Raw genomic sequence first — 20321 nt, 5'->3', positions numbered from 1 at the left:
AAAAAAAAAAAAAAAAAAAAAAAAAAAAAAAAAAAAAAAAGACCAGCATGATATAGATAAATAAGAGTGCCAGAATTTAACAACAAAAGCCATTAAGTATCAGTTTATGAAAAAGCCTGTAAGCCTAACATAACTGTGCCAAGATACTATGCTAAAAATTCGGTTATTTTAAAATATATAAATGGTTTTAAGCCAAGTTAAAGACATGCAAATATTTTGACATACAATAATGATGTTAACTGTCACCACAGGGCTAAATAAAAACTATCACCTTGATGTCTGAAGTATCTGAAAACGAAACCACTATAGTAACAATATCCTATATTCTACTGTCTCTGTCAGGGTTCTGCCCCACCCACCCCCAAACAAAACCTCTTTTTATATGGACAATTTTAACTTGTTCTAAAGTATCCAGTGTATAAGTTCACCTACTTAGACTTAAGCAGGTACATCCTATTTTCCTGTTTAGGTCAACTTCCATACTTAGGTTTTTCCCAACCAGAAAGCAAGCTCTTTGAAGGCAGGGGCTGTGTTATACACATATCTTTTCCTTCCAATTTTTTCCATCTGTAAATAATTTCATTGAAATAAATTATATTATGTCACAACAACTCTGGAATAGAGTAGCAAAATTACAAAAGACAATGGGGGGAGGATTCATATGCTTTAACCTGTAAACACGGGAGGCTTTAAAGTGCAACAGAATGAGTTCCGTGCCCTCTAGTGGGACAGCAACTTAAAATGTATTCAACGTAAGTTGACAGCATATAAAACAATGATGCTGAATGTCAGCTAACACTACGGGCTCAGGAGTCAGCCTACCTGGAGTTCAAATTCTGATTCCATTATATATTAGCTGTGTCCTTGGGCAAACTACTTCAATTCCCTGAGTCTAAATTTCTTAGACTTCCAAGAATAATAATCTCCAGAGATTTTTACCTAGGAGACATACTGTAACAGCACAGCAAGTTATTTAACCTTCCCGTGAATCATTTCAACATCTATTAAAGAACTGAACAGAATCTACTTTATAGTGTTATTAATAGTGAAGTTTAAAATAAAGATTAGATTATTATTACAGATATTTAGGAGAGTTGAAAGATATCTTTTGTGAAGACACAGAGTAAAAAAAAAAGGGCTACTGACAACCTCCCCCTACTGGTGAGGTGATTCAGACTGGTGTCTGGAGAGCCCATTCAGTTACTAAGTCCCCACCATTTTCAGGCCTCTAGAGAGACTTCAGAAGCTAGTCCTTACACTCCAGTGTGTTTATTAAGTGTTACTGGGAGAGGGTGCGGTAAACTTAGGCAAGAAATAAGACTACAGGGTTCTACATTCCTCCACATTCACTGTATTTTACAGTCTAGGGAAAAAGAAAGGGTAAAAAGGACTGGCCCATAATATATTAAATTACAAAAAATACTGACATATTATATATAAGTTAACAGCACCATATAACACTGTTTTATATCTCCTCCTGAATAAGACAGGCCCCCTAGTTTCAAGGGACTGAACTCACATCTTAAAGGAAAAGGACACAGGTAAATAAGTATTTAAGAAATTAGGAATGGAGAATGTGGAGAAAAGTACTTGTGATGAAAAATTATTGACAATAATTGTGCAAATTTATTCACACAACTTAAGTTTTTGTTGTGCTTCTTTTTTCAGCTGAACAATGGCAAGGGGATGTGGTTTTTTCTTGAGGCATTTACTTTTTAGGCCAAATTAGATTAATTTTTTAATAGGCTAACAATTTCAACCCTGACAACTTGATAATCCTTCCATTCTTTATGCTAAAATGTACCTTATCAAAAGCTTACTCCTACTCTTCACACAGAGTCTCTTAATGGAAAAGCTGGTTTAAAACCTTCATTTCACTGATAAAAAACATCCTGAAAGATTATTTTTAGGTTCCCAATTTTATTACAACAGAATTTCTTTTTTTGACACACATGATTTTTCCTTTCTGCATAGAGAGTCAACCCAAAGCTCGTCTTATCTCTTACAAATCTGTGAACTCCAGATTGATTACTATAGAATAAAATATCTTATTTAGGGTATGCTAAGTGTTTACTTTGTGCCAAACTAGTCTCTGAGTATTAAAAAATAAAAAGCTTATGGAATAAGTGAATTCAAATCATGTTTTGGAAACATTTCTCATAGTTCAAGGATCTTGAACAATCCTCTTGAGTTACATGCCTCAGCAGTCTATATACTTTAGAAAAAGTCTTATGAACAGATTTAAAAGCAAATGGGGGTGCAAGGAAAGGGGCAGATCAAGAAACAGCTGCTCTCTAGGCTACTGGTCAGATTTCCTTGTGATTAGTACAGCCACCGCAAAAATGTCACTGTATGTTTTTAAAATGATGAATTCAAAATCCTTATAAGAGATCAGATTTAATTCTCTATGTGTAATGTATTTATCAACTAGATTTTTTTAATGTTTACCGATCATACTTCCAAAATGACCATCAATGTTACCTTAAGATCTCAATTGGTTTCACCCTACCAGCATAACGATAAATTGTTAACCCTTTCATTATTATAATATTACTATATACTAGTGTTAACACATTAACATATTATTAATGTGATGTGTTCTTTGCAAAGACCTATATTCTGCATCCATTCTTGCCATTTTCCATTCAACTAGAACATTCAAGTTTTTAGGTAAGTACAGAGTCCCACAGGACAAAGATGATACCTCCCAGCCTCCCTTGCAGCGAGAAGCCACAGGACAAAGTTCTAACCAGCTTTTTAAGCAGAGGTGTTATGTGGCTTCCAGAAAACTTCCTAGAAGGACAAATGGCATATCCATTCTGCATCCTGGAACATGGATGACTGGCCACCATCTTAAACCAAATAAGGACCAGAGTCTAGGCTAGAGGGGATCTGGGTCCCTGAGGACTTTGTGGAACAGAACTGCCATAAAAGTCCTGGACTGCTTACTTCCTGACTTTTATGTTAGAGAGAAATAAGTTCTGCCTCATTTAAGTTACTGTGATTTTCAGTCTCTTTTCACATGGAGCTGAACCTAACTCTAAGTGAGAATGTTGCTCTTCCTTTAATCATCAATCAGTGGGCACATACCCTTCCAGCCCTGTTCTCCTACTATTCATACTCTAGTACAATATAGCCACTTACATTTTCAATAAATGAAATGAATTATAAATGCTAGCCACAACAAATTTAATAGAAACAATAACTGACCAGAAAACAGCTTGAAGAACAATCCACTATTACCCCGGGTAAGCAAAGGAAAATCAACAGAGGGAAAAGGAAACAAATATTTATCACACATATTCTCGCTGAATCCTCAATCACTACTGGTGGGTACTACTCTACAATTTATACATGGGAAACGGAGGCTCGGTAACAACCAGTCAGTCAATGACTCATCCATTCATCTGTATTTATTCATCATCTACTATGTGCCAGGCTTTCTGCTAAGTCGAGGAAACAAAATGATGAACGAACAGTCAATCCTTGTTCTAATGAAGCTTACACACCAATGAAGCTTACACACAAATAAATATTTCATAACTGCAAACTGTGAGAAACTGTAGAAGGAAAAGAAATTTTGGAGGGTAAAGAACTAAAGGAAGGTCCGCGTGGCTGGAGCAAGCAATCATGAAGGACAATGGCAGATGCAGCTAGAGGAACAGCAAACTCAGATGACACAGAGCTTTGTCAACCAAGTTATAAAGTTTGTATTTTTGACTGATGGAAAAGTCATTAAAACTTTTAAAACAAGGTAGTCATCATGATTTGCTTTAAAAAGATTATGTGGCTTTGGTGTAGAGAATGGAATGAAGTAGAAGAATGAAAGCCAAAGGACTAGTTAGGGGACCACTGCAGTAAACCAAAAGAATGAGTAATCTGAGCTAGGATGCTGGGCATGTAAATGGAGAGACAGATCTATTTTAGAAATAGGATTTATAGGACATGCTAACAAACTGGATGTAGGAGTGAGGGAGAAGGCGGTAATCACAACAACTACCAGGTTTCTGAGTTAGGAAACTAGTGCTTACTAGAGTTCAAGCAATTTGGGCCTCCTTCAGTTTCCAAATTTATAAAATGGGGAATATGATTTGTTGTATCTTATCTAAGGTCCCTTCAAGCTCAAAGTTGGTTTCAAATCTTAATTCAAAGTCTGTATCTTAGCACATACCCTCATGATTTGAAAATGAAGTGTTAACAATCCCAAAGCTGCCTAATTCTAGGTGAATATAAAAAAGTTCCTAAAGAATGGAAAGATTTGGTTCAATCCTTCTCCAGTACATTGAAATAATCTAAAAACCTTTTGGCAAGAATACCTTATTCTTAAAGCATGCACCAAAATTACAATAGCAACTGATTCAACAAATACTTAATATTACTATTTCCACTCCACTATGCACACCACACCAAGAGATCACAAAATGTCATATACCGCCTTCACCTTCAAAGACCTTATGCAACCTAGTGAGTTTTTGGATATGACACCAAAAACACAGGCAACAAAAGCAAAGAAAAACAAGTGGGACTACATCAAACTAAGAAGCTTCTGTACAGCAAAGCAAACCATCAGCAAACTGAAAAGACAACCTACGGAATGGGAGAAAATATTCGCAATCCATGTATCTGATAAGGGGTTAATAACCAAGATATATAAGGACTCATACAACTCAACAGCAAAAACAAACACAAACAAACAAAAACACCCACAAAAAAACCCAAAAACCAAATAACCTGATTTTTAAAACGGGCAAAAACCTAAGTAGGTATTTTTCTAAAGACATATGAATGACCAATAGGTACATGACAACAACAAAAGGTACTCAACATCACTAATCTTTAGGGTAATGCAAAGCAAAATCAAAATGAGATTTCACTTCATACCTTTTAGGACAGCTAGCATCAAAAAGATGGGACAACAAGTGTTGGTGAGTACATGGAGAAAAGGAAACCCTTGTACACTGTTGGTGGGAATGGAGATTGGTACAGCTACTATGAAAACCAGTATGGAGGTTCCTCAAAAAATTAAATATAAAACTACCACAAGATCCCACAATCTCACTTCTAGGTATGTATCCAAAGGAAATTAAGCCAGTATCTCAAAGAGATGTCTGTACTCCTGTGTTCACTGCATCATTATTCACAAAGCCAAGATATGGAAACAACCTAAGTGTCTATTGACAGATGAATGGATAAAGAAAATGTGGTGTGTGTGTATATATGTATGTATATATGTGTGTGTATATATGTATATATATGTGTGTGTGTATATATATACATACACACACACATATATAAAATGGAATATTATTCAGTTACAAAAATGAAGGAAACTGTGCCATTTCCAACAACATGGATGAATCTGAAGGATATTACTGTAAGTGAAATAAACCAGACATAGAAAAATATTTTATGATTCCATTTATATGTGAAATCTTTAAAAGTTGAACTCATAGAAGCAGAGGGTAGAATGGAGGTTGCCAGGGGCTTGAGGGTGGGGGAAAAGGGGAGATATTAGTCAAAGGGTACAAACTTTCAGTTTTAAGATGAATAAATTCTGGGGATCTAACATACAGCATGGTGACTATAGTTAACAACACTGTATGTATATTTTGAATTTGCCGAGAGTAGATCTTGTGTTCCTATCACAAACGGAAAAAATGATGACTATGTGAAGTGATGGATTTGCTAATTAACGTGTTTAGTCTGATTGTAGTAACCATTTCATAGGTATGTGTATATCAAACTGTCATGCTGTACACCTTAAATATACACAATCTTTACTTGTCAATTATACCTAAATACAGTTGGGGGAAAAAAGGCCTTCTGTGGCTTAAATGAGGTACTACATCATACACACAAAAAAACTAACAAGTACAAGGTAAGAATACAAAAGACAATAAAAGGCAGTATATATAGAAGACTTAAATAAGAGATATAGACTATACCTGCCACTAATCAGTCACTGGTAAGAGTGCAGCATATGAATTTATTAATTTTAACTGGTATGTAAAGATACCATCTAATTGTCCACTCCATAAAAAAATGATGTCCTTTATAAAGCTATCTATAAATTTCATTGTTGATCATTTTTCCACCTTTAATTTACTGGAAGGGTGCTTTCTCAAAGAAACCAATGGTCTACTAACTAGAACATTTAACATCAAAACTTATTCTTGATCATATTTGTGAGAAAAATGTTGAAACGCTAAAACTATTTAACACTAAAACTATTTATAATGCAAGAATAAGTTTAGCTACCCAAAGTGTAAATAAGTGCCATCTAATAGAAAAAGAAATATAAAGTGAGCCACATAGGTAACTTAAATTTTCTAGTAAACACATTTTAAAATGGTGAAACCGGTAAAACTAATTATAATAATAATTATAATTATTGTATCAGCTTGGAATCAACGTAGTTATCAGATATTTTACTTTTAAAATTAAGTCTTCAAAATTTGTTGTGTATTTTATAGTTACAGCATATCTCAATGCAAACATTAAATTTTCATTGGAAATAACTGATTTCTATTCAGGTTTCATAAAATTTACAATACATGTGCTCAAGTTGTTCAAACATACTTAAAAGTTTTCCAATAACTAAGACAATTAGACAAAATTAAGAATTAAGTTCCTCAGTTACAGTAGCCAGCCACATTCAGCTAGTGACTATCATGTTGTACAACACTGGCTTAAATTTGTAAGGACCGACTTAAATATGCTATCTACATTACTGTCTAAAGGAAAAGAACATAGTTTAGATTTTTATGGTGGTTCAGAGTCACTAATATGAATATACGTTGTTAGATTGTTTTACAGTAAAATAACCACATTAGGAGATAATGGCCTTAGTTGATGTTTTCTAAATATTTGTCTTAACTTGAATGGCTCACTAGTTCTTCCTTTTTTCTTTGTCTCTTCTCTCAAAATATATAAACACCACCCTAATTTTATCACAGTATTAACCCTGGCTTGAAGGCAGTAACATATTTTCTTGTGAACATAGTACATGAACTTTATAGGTGCCATTTTCTTCATTATGCAGAGGCCTCTTCACATACATTAGGGTTCCACACAGAGTTCATAAGTTTTAAGTTAACAAAAATTGGCTGTCAGCATTATTACTTTCTTTCTTTAGGTACCTTTATTTTACTATCAAAGGAAAGGGAACTGATCAAATATTTTTTATAGTTGTTTTCAGTTCTAACATTTTACGAGTTTGTGTCCCTTTTCTGATAACAGTAGGCTGACTCATGAAAGGGAAGTACCAAAAGTGGTGGTAGCAACCATTTATTACGTTTTTTTCAATAAGTTTGAGAGAAAAAATAAATAAATTAGGCAATATTTAACCCAAAAAGGGTTAAAGGTAAAGATCAAGATAAACATGGTGAAGGTTAAAAGAACTTGATTTTCAAAAAGGAAAGACATAGGGAAAGTGATGTCAGCAAGCTGGTGAACAAGAAGCAAGGACAGGCTAATTCACCAAAAATACATGGACTTGTTCCCTTTGTGAAATCCAGAAACCAGCTGAGGGGCTTCCACACCCCAGGACTGTGCAAAACTAACCACACTGAAGCCTGTAGTAAAATCTGAGACACCCTTTCGCTATAATTCCTACCCCTGGTGCAGTGCCATACAATCGGCAATAAACCCACAGCAACAAACTTCTCCTTGGGGAGCGGAGTAAAGGACTAAACTGTACGTTTAACATCCAATCTTGGGGTTGCTGCGGGAGGAACTGGCGTCTTGTCTTGCCTGTCTCAGAGTGCTGATGGGTTCTGACATACTCTAGATACCTGGTGGCAGCTAAGAACAAAGGCAGTTTGGAAGCATTCACCAGAGCCCCTCCCCCCAGCTCAGTGCAGTGTAAGCAGATGCAAAAAACCCAGGTCCCAGTTTTCCCCTGAGGAGGGTAAGAGCTGGACCATGTGGCTGATGTTCCAACTTTTCTGGGGGCTGACCAAGGACATGGCTTCTGTCTCTTAAGAGCACTGATGGGACCTGACATACTCCAGCTGCTTGGGGGCCACTGAGAACAAAGACAGTAGTTTAGATTAGCATGCAAGGACTCACCATTACCTCCTACCACCCTCCATGCCGGCTCAGCACAGAATAAGTGAGGGAAAACCCACAGATCCCAGCTTCTCCCTGGAGAGGGAAATAACTGGACTGTGTGCCCAATGTTCCAACTTTTCCAGATGCCATCAGAGGGACTGGCTTCTGTCTCAACTGTCTCAGTGCTGACAAGATCCTGCACACTGTAGTTGCCTGGGGGTTGCTAAGAATAAAGATGGCAGTTTTGGACTAGTATAAAGGTTTGAGACAGCCCCAGAATCTCTGGCCAGGCTGAGTGGTTGGGATCTTCCCCTGTGTGAAACCAGTCCATGAAGACTGGGTGAGGTGTCTGTTTTTTCTATAAGTAGAGATACCAACACAAGGAGTCAAAGAAAATGAAGAAATTGGGAAACATGATCCAAACAAAAGAACAAGATAAAGCTCCAGTAAGTAACCCAAATGAAAGGGAGGTACATGAATTACCTGACAAGGAATCCAAAATAATGGTAATAAAAATGCTCACTGAGATCAAGAGAACAATATGTGGACAAAGTAAAAATTTCAACAAATAGAAAAATTTAAAAAGAACCCAACGGAAATCTTGAAAGTGAAGAATACAATAAGTGAACTGAAAAATTCAAAAGAGGGATTCAACATCAGAGTAGGTCACACAGAAGAAAGAATCAGTGAACTCAAAAACAGATTATTTGAAATTATCCAGTGGAACAAAAAGAAAAATGAATGAAAAGTATGAAGAAAGCTTACGGAACTGATGGGACACCATCAAACAGACCAATATACACACTATGGGAGTCCCAGGAAAAGACAGAGAAAAGGGCCAGAAAACTTACTCAAAGAAATAGCCAAAAACGTCCCAATCTAGGGAAGGAAATAAGACATCCAGATCCAGGAAGCCCAACAGGGTCCCCCAAAAATGAGCTCAAAGAAATCCACACCAAGACACATTAAAATCAAACTGTCAACAGAGCAGAAAGAGAAAAGTGACTTGTCATATACAAGGGAATCCCCATAAGAGCATGGGACAGCTCAGCAGAAACTTTACAGGCCTGAAGGGAGTGGGATGGTATATTCAAAGTGGTGAAAGAAAAAAACTGCCAACCAAGAATAATACAGGTGGCAAAACTGTCCTTCAAAAATGAAGGAGAGATAAGGCCTTTCCCAGATAAACAAAAGCTGAAGGAATTCATCAGCACTAGACCTGCTTCACAAGAAATGCTACAGGCTTTTCTTCAAGTTGGAATGAATGGATGCTAAAAAGCAACATGAACACAGATGAAAGTATAAAATGTGCTGGTAAAGGTAAATATATAAACAAATACAGAATACTGTCATACTGTAATGGCGATAGGTAAATAAGTTTTAATTCTAGTACAGAAGACAAAATTATTAAAAACAACTAACTATAAAATGTTAATGATTCACAATATAAAAAGATATAAATTGTGACATCAATAACAAAGTGTAGGTGCAAAGAAGTGTATAGTTTTTGTACGAGATTAAAGTTATCGGCTTAAAATAGACATAAACCTAACCCGGGGTCCCCAACCCCTGGGCTGCAGCCCGGTATCGGTCCACGGCCCGGTATTGGTCTACGGCCTGTTAGGAACCAGGCAGCACAGCAGGAGGTGAGTGGTGGGCGAGCAAATGAAGCTCATCTGCTGCTCCCCATGGCTCGCATTACCACCTGAACCATCCCACCCGCCCCGGGTCCGTGGAAAAACTGTCTTCCACGAAACCAGTCCCCGGTGCCAAAAAGGTTGGGGACCGCTGACCTAACAGACATATACAGAACATTCCACCCAACAGCAGCATAATATACTTTCTTCTCAAACAAACACAGAACATTCTCCAGGACAGATGACATCTTAGTCCACAAAGTGAATTTTAACATATTTAAGAAGAAACTAATAATCCATAGCAGAAGGGAATGCTGGAAAATGTGGGGGGGAAATTTTTTTTTTACTTTATTTGTTTGCATTTGTTTGTTTGTTTATTTATGGCTGCATTGGGTCTTCATTGCTGAGTGTGGGCTTTCTCTAGTTGTGGCGAATGGGGCCTACTCTTCATTGCAGTGTGTGGGCTTCTCATTGTAGTGGCTTCTCTCGTTGTGGAGCACAGGCTCTAGGGGCACAGGCTTCAGTAGTTGTGGCACACCGGCTCTAGAGCAAAGGCTCAGTAGTTGCAGTGCACGGGCTTAGCTGCTCTGCGGCATGTGGGATCTTCCCGGACCAGTGATTGAACCCCTGTCCCCTGCACTGGCAGGTGAATTCTTAACCACTGCACCACCAGGGAAGTCGCGAAAATGTGGAAGTTAAACACATTCCTGAACAACCAGTGGGTCAAAGAAGGTATCAAAAGGGAAATCAGAAAATATCTTGAGACAAAAACAAAAACAAAACATACCAGAACTCATGAGATGTAGCAAAAGCACAAAGAAGGAAGTTTCTAGCAATGAACCTACATTAAAAAGGAAAGATCGGGCTTCCCTGGTGGCGCAGTGGTTGGGAATCCGCCTGCCAATGCAGGGGACACGGGTTCAGGCCCTGGTCCGGGAGGATCCCACATGCCGCGGTGCAACGAAGCCCGTGCGCCACAACTACTGAAGCCCGCGTGCCTGCAGCCCACGAGCCGCAGCTGGAGAAAGCCCGCGCGCAGCAACGGGGACACAATGCAGCCAAAAATAAATAAATAATAAATTTAAAAAGGAAAGATCTCAAAACAACCTAAATTTGCATCTAAAGAACTAGAAAAAGAACAGAGAAAAGTCAAAGGTAGCAAAAGGAAGGAAGTAATGTAGGATTAGAGCAGAAATAAAATCTCTATTTTAAAAACAATAGAAATAAAATCAACAAAAGTAAGACTCGGTTTTTTGAAAAGATAAAACTGACATAGCTTCAGCAAGACTAAGAAAAAAAGAGAACTCCAATAAGTAAAATCAGAAATGGAAGAGAAAATATTACAACTGATGCCACAGGAGAAAAAATGAATATAAGACTACTATAAACAATTATATGCCAACAAATTGGGCAACTTAGAATAAATGGATGAATACTAAGAAACACACTACCAACCAAGACTGAATCATGAATAGGAAATCTGAGCAGACCTATAACTAGTGAAGAAACTGAATCAGTAATCAAAACCTCCAACAAAAAAACCCAGGACCAGAGGGCTCTACTCATGAATTCTACCAAACATTTAAAGAATTAATGCCAGTCCTTCTCAAACTCCTCCCAAAAAAATCAGAGAAAGAATAATTTCCAAACTCACTTTATGAGCCAGAATTACTCTGATACCAAAGCCAGATAAAGACACTACAAGAAAAGAAAATTACGTGTCAATATTCCTGATGAACACAGGTGCAAAAGTCCTCAACAAAATATTAGCAAACCAAATTCAACAGCACACTAATAGAATCATGCACCATAACCAAGTGGGACTTAACTCCGGCATGCAATCATGATTCATCACACAAAATTCAAATTCAATTAATGTGACGCACAACATTAACTCAATGAAGGATTTTTAAAAAACCACAATCATGTTGAAAAAACATGTGACAAAATTCAACGCCCTTTCATGATAAAAACTTGCAACCAACTAGGAATAGAAGGAAATTACCTTAACATAATACAGGCCATATATGAAAAGCCCACAAACTCAATGGTGAAAAGATTCAATGGTTTCCCTCTAAGATCAGGAATACGGCAAGAACGCTCACTCTTACTACTTCTATTTAACACAGTACTGGAATTCCTAGCCAGATCAGTTAGGCAAGAAAAAGAAATAAATAGCATCCAAATCAGAAAGGAAGAAGTAAAACTATTCCTGTTTGCAGATCTTATGTTGCATGATCTTATGCAGAAAATCCTTAAGACTCCACAAAAAAACTGTTAGAACTAACTAATGAATTCAGTAAAAGTGCAGAATACAAACTGAACAAAAGTCAGTGGCATTTCTGTACATGAAGAATTAACCATCTGAAAAGGAAACTTCATAAACAATAAAATACTTAGAAATAAACTAAGGAGGTAAAAGACTTGTAAACTGAAAATCAGAAAACAGAGATAAGAGAAATTAAAAATGACATAATAGGGGACTTCCCTGGTGGCGCAGTGGTTAACCCAGGGGACACAGATTCAAGCCCTGGTCTGGGAAGATCCCACATGCTGCAGAGCAACAAAGCCCATGCACCACAACTACTGAGCCCACATGCCTAGAGCCCGTGCTCCGCAACAAGAGAAGCCACTGCAGTGAGAAGACCACACACCGCAATGCAGAGTAGCCCCCACTCGTCACAACTAGAGAAAGCCTGTACAGCAATGAAGATCCAACGCAGCCAAATAAATAAATAATCTTAAAAAAAAAGACATAATAAATGAAAATATATCCTATGTTCATGGTTTGGAAGACAATATTGTAAAAAAAGAGAAAAAAAAGACAGGGAATAACTGAAAAAGAATAGTGATGAAGGGACTTCCCTGGTGGCACAGTGGTTAAGAATCCACCTGCCAATGTAGGGGACAGGGGTTCAATACCTGGTCCAGGAAGATCCCACATGCCGCAGAGCAACTAAGGCGTGCGCCACAACTACTGAGCCTGCACTCTAGAGCCCATGAGGCATAACTACTGAGCCCATGTGCCACAACTACTGAGCCCACGTGCCACAACTACTGAGCCCACATGCCTAGAGCCTGTGCTCTGCAACAAGAGAAGCCACCTCAATGAGAAGCCCATGCACCACAACAAAGAGTAGCCACCACTCACCGAAGCTAGAGAAAGCCTGCACGCAGCAACAAAGACCCAACGCAGCCAAAAAGAAAAAGAACTTATTAAAAAAAAAGGAATAGTAATGAAAGAAGATCGTACAGACACAGAAAAAGGGAAAATCTAGAATGGAAGTAGAAAAATTATCTGAGTCATGAAGAGGGCATCTTTATCTTCTCAAACAGGAGGAAAGGATCAATGTAGGTAAGTTGATAAGTGGCAGAGAAAAGATAATGTTGAAAAGGAGTAGCAGTAAGTGTTTAGCAGTTGAAATGGGTCACGGGTTCTAAGCTGGATAGTGACAAAAATACAGAAATAAAAGCAGTTTCAGTACACGAGGCACGTTGTGGGGTGTGTTCACTGGAGTACATGGTTAGAGCTAAGGGTAGAGGATCACTGATGTTGAACTGTGAAGTAGAATGATCAAAACGTCATCTACGAAGAAATGAAATCACCTAGATGATGGGAAAACAGCTACAGTCCAGAGGTGCTGGAGAGTGAGATTTAACAGCAATGTTCTAAAAATAGAAGAATTACCTACCAGATGGCATGCGCCTCAAAATAAGGAAGGTTTTTATAGGTAGGTAGACTAGTAACATTTTCCCAAGATAAACTGGCTGTGAGAAAAGGAACAGCTACACTTAAAGAAGACCTCTGGAGAAGGACGTACTTATGAAAACACTGAGTTTCAGCGAAGACAGGACATGGAATGTCCATGGGTTTTCTGGGAAGAGTGTAGATTCAAGAGTTATACATAAGAACTTAAGGTCTAAATCAATATTTAGATGACTATTTTCAAACTTCAGTCTTGAGAAAAATAACTACTTCCTTTGAAAATTATGCAAGCAAAATATTTTAACAAGCCAAATATAACAATACAGGTAGTTTTCTAGAACATACCCAATATGCCAAAACTAAGGAAGAAAGGAGAAGTATGTAGTACTGTATTTAAGCAGTATTTTTTTAAAGTTAGATTATTTTCTGCATAATTTTGACTACCTCAGCAAGTAGTTTAAAGTTAAGCAAAAGTTTCATCATTCAGACTGGATTGAAGGCCAGACTGAATTAAAGTTTTTTAAATCGTGTTATTTGGGAAAATATCCTATTTGATCTCTTATAATTTTTGTCTGGAATTTATGTTAACTAGCAGCATGTCTGGCATATGACTTATGTTTACCAGACCCATGATAAAAACATTTTCTGAAATATAATTAACATTGTTTGCATAATTAATAATCTTTCAGCAACTGTTTTGAAGACAACTTAGGCCCAATATTTCAAAGTTTTAGAGTATAAAATTTTTATTTTAAATAGGCTGAATTTCTGCCTTTCTTCAAAAAAGATTGAAGAAAGGGTAGCTGCAATTCATTCTGGTTTCTACAATGTGGTGACACTGGGGTAAAGGTAGCATTAAGTTACTGTACTTTACAAGCTGAAGGGAGAAAATTTTCAATTTAAAAATAAATTGCTATGGTTACCCAATGTTTACCTTTATGAGCAATAACTATGTGAGCCATCCAGGGATTTCCCACAAGTACAGTAGGATCAGTAGCTGAAGTGCACACTAGTTGTTTCACACACAAATTGGGGCTGCATACGCCACTTCCATTTCAAAGTAGCTATCGTTGGGAAATACTAAGGAAGATGATTCACATCTTTCTAAACCACAGAAGGGTGGGTGGAGACAAAAACACTAAAAGCAACTATTTTAAAATCCAAGTGATGACTCAGATAGTTTTCAACATTTTTCATATTCTTTAGTTTTCTTTATTAAAGAGTGCTATCTAAAATTTTACAAAGCAGCTTCTATTGTTGAAAGAAGGAAAGGGTGTTTCTAACGTGTTTCAGTCATGGAATCTTTTCGCATAAATAGATGTTCATGCTCTTGATAAATTTGCAAAACGTCATGCTTATAACTTAATATTACCTCAGTACTTCAGAATAAAACAGTGCCGATTCCTTTAGATGTAGTCAGTTTTTAACCTCCTGAGTGGGAAGAAGAGGGTCCCTGTCAGAATTGATGATAAGCTCATTCTTGAAAAACTGGTAGTTAAACCTGCTATCAGTTACTGTATTACAGAACTTTTTTTGTCTATTTTGTTCACAATTTAACACTCAGTAATGCAAGAATACCTATGAAACTTTGACCCCAATATAGTTCTAATGTGATCTTAAAATTATGAGACCCATTACATCTTGATGGGCCTTCCACAAAGTATCTAATTTTCTGTACAACAGATTATCAAACACGTTTGTTAATATCAGGGCTATCCTTAACTAAAATAAAATAGCATGTTACACCAAACTAGTTTAAACAATAGAGTCTTATCATCATAAACAAAAAGAAGTGAAATAAAGGGGCTCCAAGGTGACTGATCTTGTTACTCACCACTATCACCTAAGACACCTGGGCTCCTTCCAGCTTTTCTGTCAGACTCAGCATGGACCTTAGGATAATTACCTTCACAGTCACAAAATAATACCTGCCATACTTCAAGGCATCATATCAGACACATACTGCTGTCCAGCAGAAGGGGGAGTTTTCTTCTGTGTCTCCTCTTTTAGGTACAAAGACGACTTCCCCAGAAGCTGTTGGGTTGGCCAAAAAGTTCGTTCGGGTTTTCCTGTAAGATGTTATAGAAAAACACGAACTAACTTTTTGGTGAACCCAATACCTAAACTGACTTTCCCTGATATGTGACCAGACTTTGCTCACTACTAAGCAAAGCACGATTACCATGATTAGCTTACACTATCAGGGACTTCTCCAAGTCATGTGAGATAGAGGTGGGCAACCAAACAAAACTGGGGGCTTGCAAGGAAGGAAGTGGGTAATGGCCAGTGGGTAGGCAACTAATAGTATACTATTTACTATATAGAAAAATTAATCTTGGCATTTTATTTCAATAGTTTAGTTTTCCCCCCATTATGAGACACTCTGAGAACTTTGGAGATTTATTTTTAAAAGGGAAAAAAAATCAGTCACCAATAATTTATCTTAAGACAGATGAAAGGCGATCATTTTATGAATACTACTGACAAAAGAGAATAATATACTTTAGAATATAAAATTGTAAAATTACACTTTAATTCTGACCAATTAAAATGAAAGTTTTATGTCAAAAATGTTTCCTGTTAATCTCACTTTTCTCTTCTAGGAAAAGTAAGGTTAACACTACTAGACATAGGTCAAACCGCACCTAGAGTAATGAGACCAGAACACATTCAAAGAAGGCAGCCAGGAATGATCGTGGATCAGTGAAGCTGAGGGGTTTGGAGACACGGAGAATATGCCAGCTTTAAAATATCTGAAGTGCTGTCGTTGCAAAGAGATACCAAACTGCACAGGTCTGGAAATAAGAACTAGGATCAATGAATAGTAACAAGCAGGAAGATAGAATCTGGTTCAATATAAGATAGTACTCTTTAACCTAGCATTTTATCTGAAGATGGAACAGGTTGGCTGCTCATATGGGGCAGGGACGAATATCCCAGGTCACCTGAATACCTAGATTCTAGGCGCTTAGTGTACTTAACTTGTAACAACAAGCCTGCAAAATACACTCCATTTCACAGATAAATTCTGAGCTAGACAAGTTAAAACTGGAAATCACACAGCTAAGAAGTGGGGAAAACTGGATTCTTACCCTGGCCCATCTGTCTCCAAAGCCTGGCTCTTCCCACACATCACACACCTAAAACAAGTTAAATCAGTTGTTAAGGAAGCAAATGGGATTTCTGAGTTGGTGAGAACTGTCATCTGACTCGAAGTCCCTTTCAAAACTAAGATGCCAGAAATGAAAAGTAATACTCCCTTTCACTTATACCAGCACTTCACAATTGTTCTCACATTAGTTCCTCACAGCAGTGAAGTAAGGTAAGTAAGCTAGGGAAGCATTCATTCTGTTGGCATTCTACCTCAGAGAATAAGAGGACAACAAAGATGGATTCCTTCAACTTTCTTCTGGTTTACCCCCAAAATATCTATTTTCCATTTTTTCCCTCTGATCTTTCATTCATTCAGTACTCATTTACTAAACACTTCTTACATGCCAGATACCAAACCTCAATGACTCTGCAGTCTGATGGGAAGAACCTGTAGGCACAGAGGGCAAAAAAGTACATTTAAAAAAAAATTGCCATCTCCTTAACAGATCTTACTCTATCAATTTCAGCTCCTTTATTGTATCACTTTGATTTATTCCTCACTGCTGTCCCTGTTCCTTTTTCTTAGCCTACAGAAAACTTTGCCCCCCTATACTACTCCATTTTTTACTCGTTTCTCCCTACTGCAGCCAGACTCCATTCTCAACCACCACTCAACTGATACTGCTCTAAGGTCACCAATGATAACCAACTGCAAAATCTTCATTTTTCTCAACTAGTCTACAATACTGGACACCAGTGATCTTTATTAAACTCTCTTCTTGCTACTTCCATAAAGTTTTCATCTATTTTTTAAACCTTTATTGTAGTCCCTTTCATTTGGCTTTTCTTCCACCCCCTATACCTAAATATTGGCTTTCCTTTCAGTCCACTTTTCTTCCTCCTGGTCTACAATCTCTTCCTGGACAATCTCATCTATTTCTATAATATGAGTCATCACTTACGTAGTATTTCCAAGACTTTATTTCCAGTCCTAACCTCCAGACACAACTTCCAAATGCTCAATGGGCCCTTTTACCCGCATGCTCTGTATTATCTCAGACTCGGCATATCAAAATTCAACATACCATCGCTAGTCCCCTCCCCCAAATGGTTCTTTTATCTAGAAGACTTCCCTTACTTTATCTCCCAATTCTAGTTAGTTGCCAAGTTCGAAGCATTCTACCTAAAATCTTCCTAAACTCTCTTCACCCACAGGGACCTAGTTCAGACCCACTTCAGTCCTCATCTGAATTATCAAAACCACCTCTTAACTGGTCTCTCAACTCTTGTCTCTCCTTTTTCCAGTTCTATCCATCCTTGTGGCAGACATGGGTTCTTTCACAAGAATCGCTTGCTTTAGGGATTACATCTGGTCCAAAGATATACAAGAGACCCAGGACTGGCCAAAGCACCCCTTACTCCTAGTCACATGTTTAGGTCAGGGATGAACATACAATCAAAACCAGGCAGGATTTTCCTCAAGGTTTTAGTTTCCTGCTGAGGATATCAGGGAAAAATACTCTCTTTTTCTTTTGGGATTGTAAGAAAATTTAAACTGAACTGCTTGGCTAATCAGTTTTCTTTTGCATTTAAGCCACTTTGAGTAGGGACTTCTGCGATTTGTAACCAAGAGTCCTGATTAACAATTTTCTATACCACAAGTCACTTCTCTAAATCACAGATAAAATGTTATTTGCCTGCTTTTATTTAGTCAACAAAATTTTACTAAAACATAACACTGAAGGCACCCATCACTACCCTGTCTTTAAGTTTCACAAATGCAAATATACTTGTTACAATTGTAATATACCATATCATTTCATGCAGCTGTGCCACTGTCTACACTGTTCCCTCTGCCTAGAATGCTCCCTTTCTACCTGCTTATCCACAAAATATATAGTAGGGTTGCATAAAATAAGGCTGGAAAATTAGGCAGGGGCCAAACCATGAAGGGCCTTAAATGCCACACTGACATATACACATTTTAACTGCAGAATGGTGGGGAGACCACTAAAAAATTGTAAGTTATAGGGAGGGTGGGAGGGAGAGAGACGCAAGAGGGAAGAGATATGCGAACATATGTATATGTATAACTGATTCACTTTGTTATAAAGCAGGAACTAACACACCATTGTAAAGCAATTATACCCCAATAAAGATGTTAAAAAAAGAACTGTAAGTCCAAAAGTGACATAATCAGATTTGTATCTTAGAGGCCTCAACGTGGACGTAGTATGAAGGATGACCTAAAAATGAGGTGATACTAAAGACAGAGAAAACAATAGTAGGCTACTGAAATAGTCTAAACCAGAGGCTACAAAGGATGGTAAGAGAAATAAATTAGGACATTTCTGGGGAAATAAATTTTGCCAATTGCTGTCCAATAGCATTGATAAATCTTTGAAAGTTTTTAAACTATCACTTCTACTTGCAAGAAAGTAGACATAAGGAAGTAATGTGAAACCTATAAAATTTACATATCAAGATTTTACTGAAGGAGCATTGATAAGAAAACATTAACAACCTAAATTTAAACAATAATTAAAATTTAGAATATATCATACAGTGAAACTGAATGATAGTTAGAAACCGAAGTTTTTAAAGCATGAGACAATACCCATAAACGTTAAGTGGAACACACCACTGCACACAATATGATTCTAAATTATGTTAAATAATGATGATCAGAAGGATTCATTTTAAAAAAAGCAACAACAGTATCAAGAGATTAGTTAGATGAGTGGTAGGATTATGGATAATTTGTTCTTTCCTTCATATGTTCACATATTTGGTTTTTTCTGAGTAATTTCGTTTTTTCTGAGTAATTGTGTTACTTAGATTTGCTAAACTCAACCACTATTTAACGGTAAAGAAAAATAAGTCCTAAAGGGATTAAATGACAAAAATTCACATTAATAATTGTTGGGACCAAAACCTGAACACTGCCTGGGTGGAAGGCTTGCTGTTAAGAAGCAGACCCATGAAGGCAGAGCCATCACCCGCAGCTACGGAGAACCTGCAACAGCGGGGCACTGAGCACAGACCAAGGCTGCTGAGGCTTGAAGCTGGCCTCTAAATCCGCACCTCAAAGGCATCAAATCGCTAGTGAAGAGGAGACTATAAGAAGGCGTAACTTAAATCCTTTTTTTTTTTTTTTCCGGTACGCGGGCCCCTCACTGTTGTGGCCTCTCCCGTTGCGGAGCACAGGCTCCGGATGCGCAGGCTTAGCGGCCATGGCTCACGGGCCGCTCCGCGGCATGTGGGATCCTCCCGGACCGGGGCACGAACCCATGTCCCCTGCATCAGCAGGCAGACTCTCAACCACTGCGCCACCAGGGAAGCCCTAAATGCTTATTTTTATAACTTTATTTTTATACAAAAAAATCTTTCAAGGAACAGAAAAGGAAATAGTAATGACAGACTAGACAGAAGAAAGAAGGCCTCAGAGAAAGGTGTTTGGAGACACTGATGTTCCATTGTCTGTACCTACTTTGCTTTTTAAAATACATGAATGCTTTTAACGTGAGACTATTATTTCCTTGAAGTGAGATTTCCACAACCTAGTTACAATCCCAAATAAACTCTACAGACCCAAGCATTCAATTTAGTCAAGCAGGATAACAATCAAAAAGTCCTTTGATAACTAACAAAAGAGAATTTGAATATAATATTTGTGAAATAAAAGGCTTCAATGAAGAAGTTTGGGTGGCTACTGGATAGGAGAAAAGGACAAAATGATCAAGGACAATTTTTAAAGCCTGAGCTATCTGAATTTTTTCTAACATTACAAATTAAGAAACTGTGTTTTACTTAGATGCCATTTAAATTACAGT

The 20321-nt window shown here is 37.5% G+C and overlaps 1 protein-coding gene across 2 annotated transcripts in view; it reads right to left on the bottom strand.

Annotated features, from left to right (window-relative positions):
- Positions 1-20321, bottom strand: part of ANKRD28 (ankyrin repeat domain 28) — a 169480-nt gene that overhangs the window by 109606 nt on the left and 39553 nt on the right. Inside the window, exon 1 of one of the 2 annotated variants that reach the window (XM_024747541.1) lies at positions 14768-14786. The exons of the other annotated variant lie outside the window; for it this stretch is intronic. The gene's annotated coding sequence lies outside the window, so the exon portion shown is untranslated. Of the gene's footprint in view, positions 1-14767; positions 14787-20321 lie in introns of those variants that run through there. 2 annotated transcript variants of the gene reach the window in all.

The sequence above is a fragment of the Neophocaena asiaeorientalis genome, unplaced genomic scaffold, assembly GCF_003031525.2.
Source record: "Neophocaena asiaeorientalis asiaeorientalis breed wild unplaced genomic scaffold, Neophocaena_asiaeorientalis_V1.1 scaffold33, whole genome shotgun sequence".
NCBI lineage: Eukaryota > Metazoa > Chordata > Mammalia > Artiodactyla > Phocoenidae > Neophocaena > Neophocaena asiaeorientalis.
Note: the sequence above shows the minus strand (reverse complement) of the source record. Positions and strands in the feature narration are given on the sequence as shown.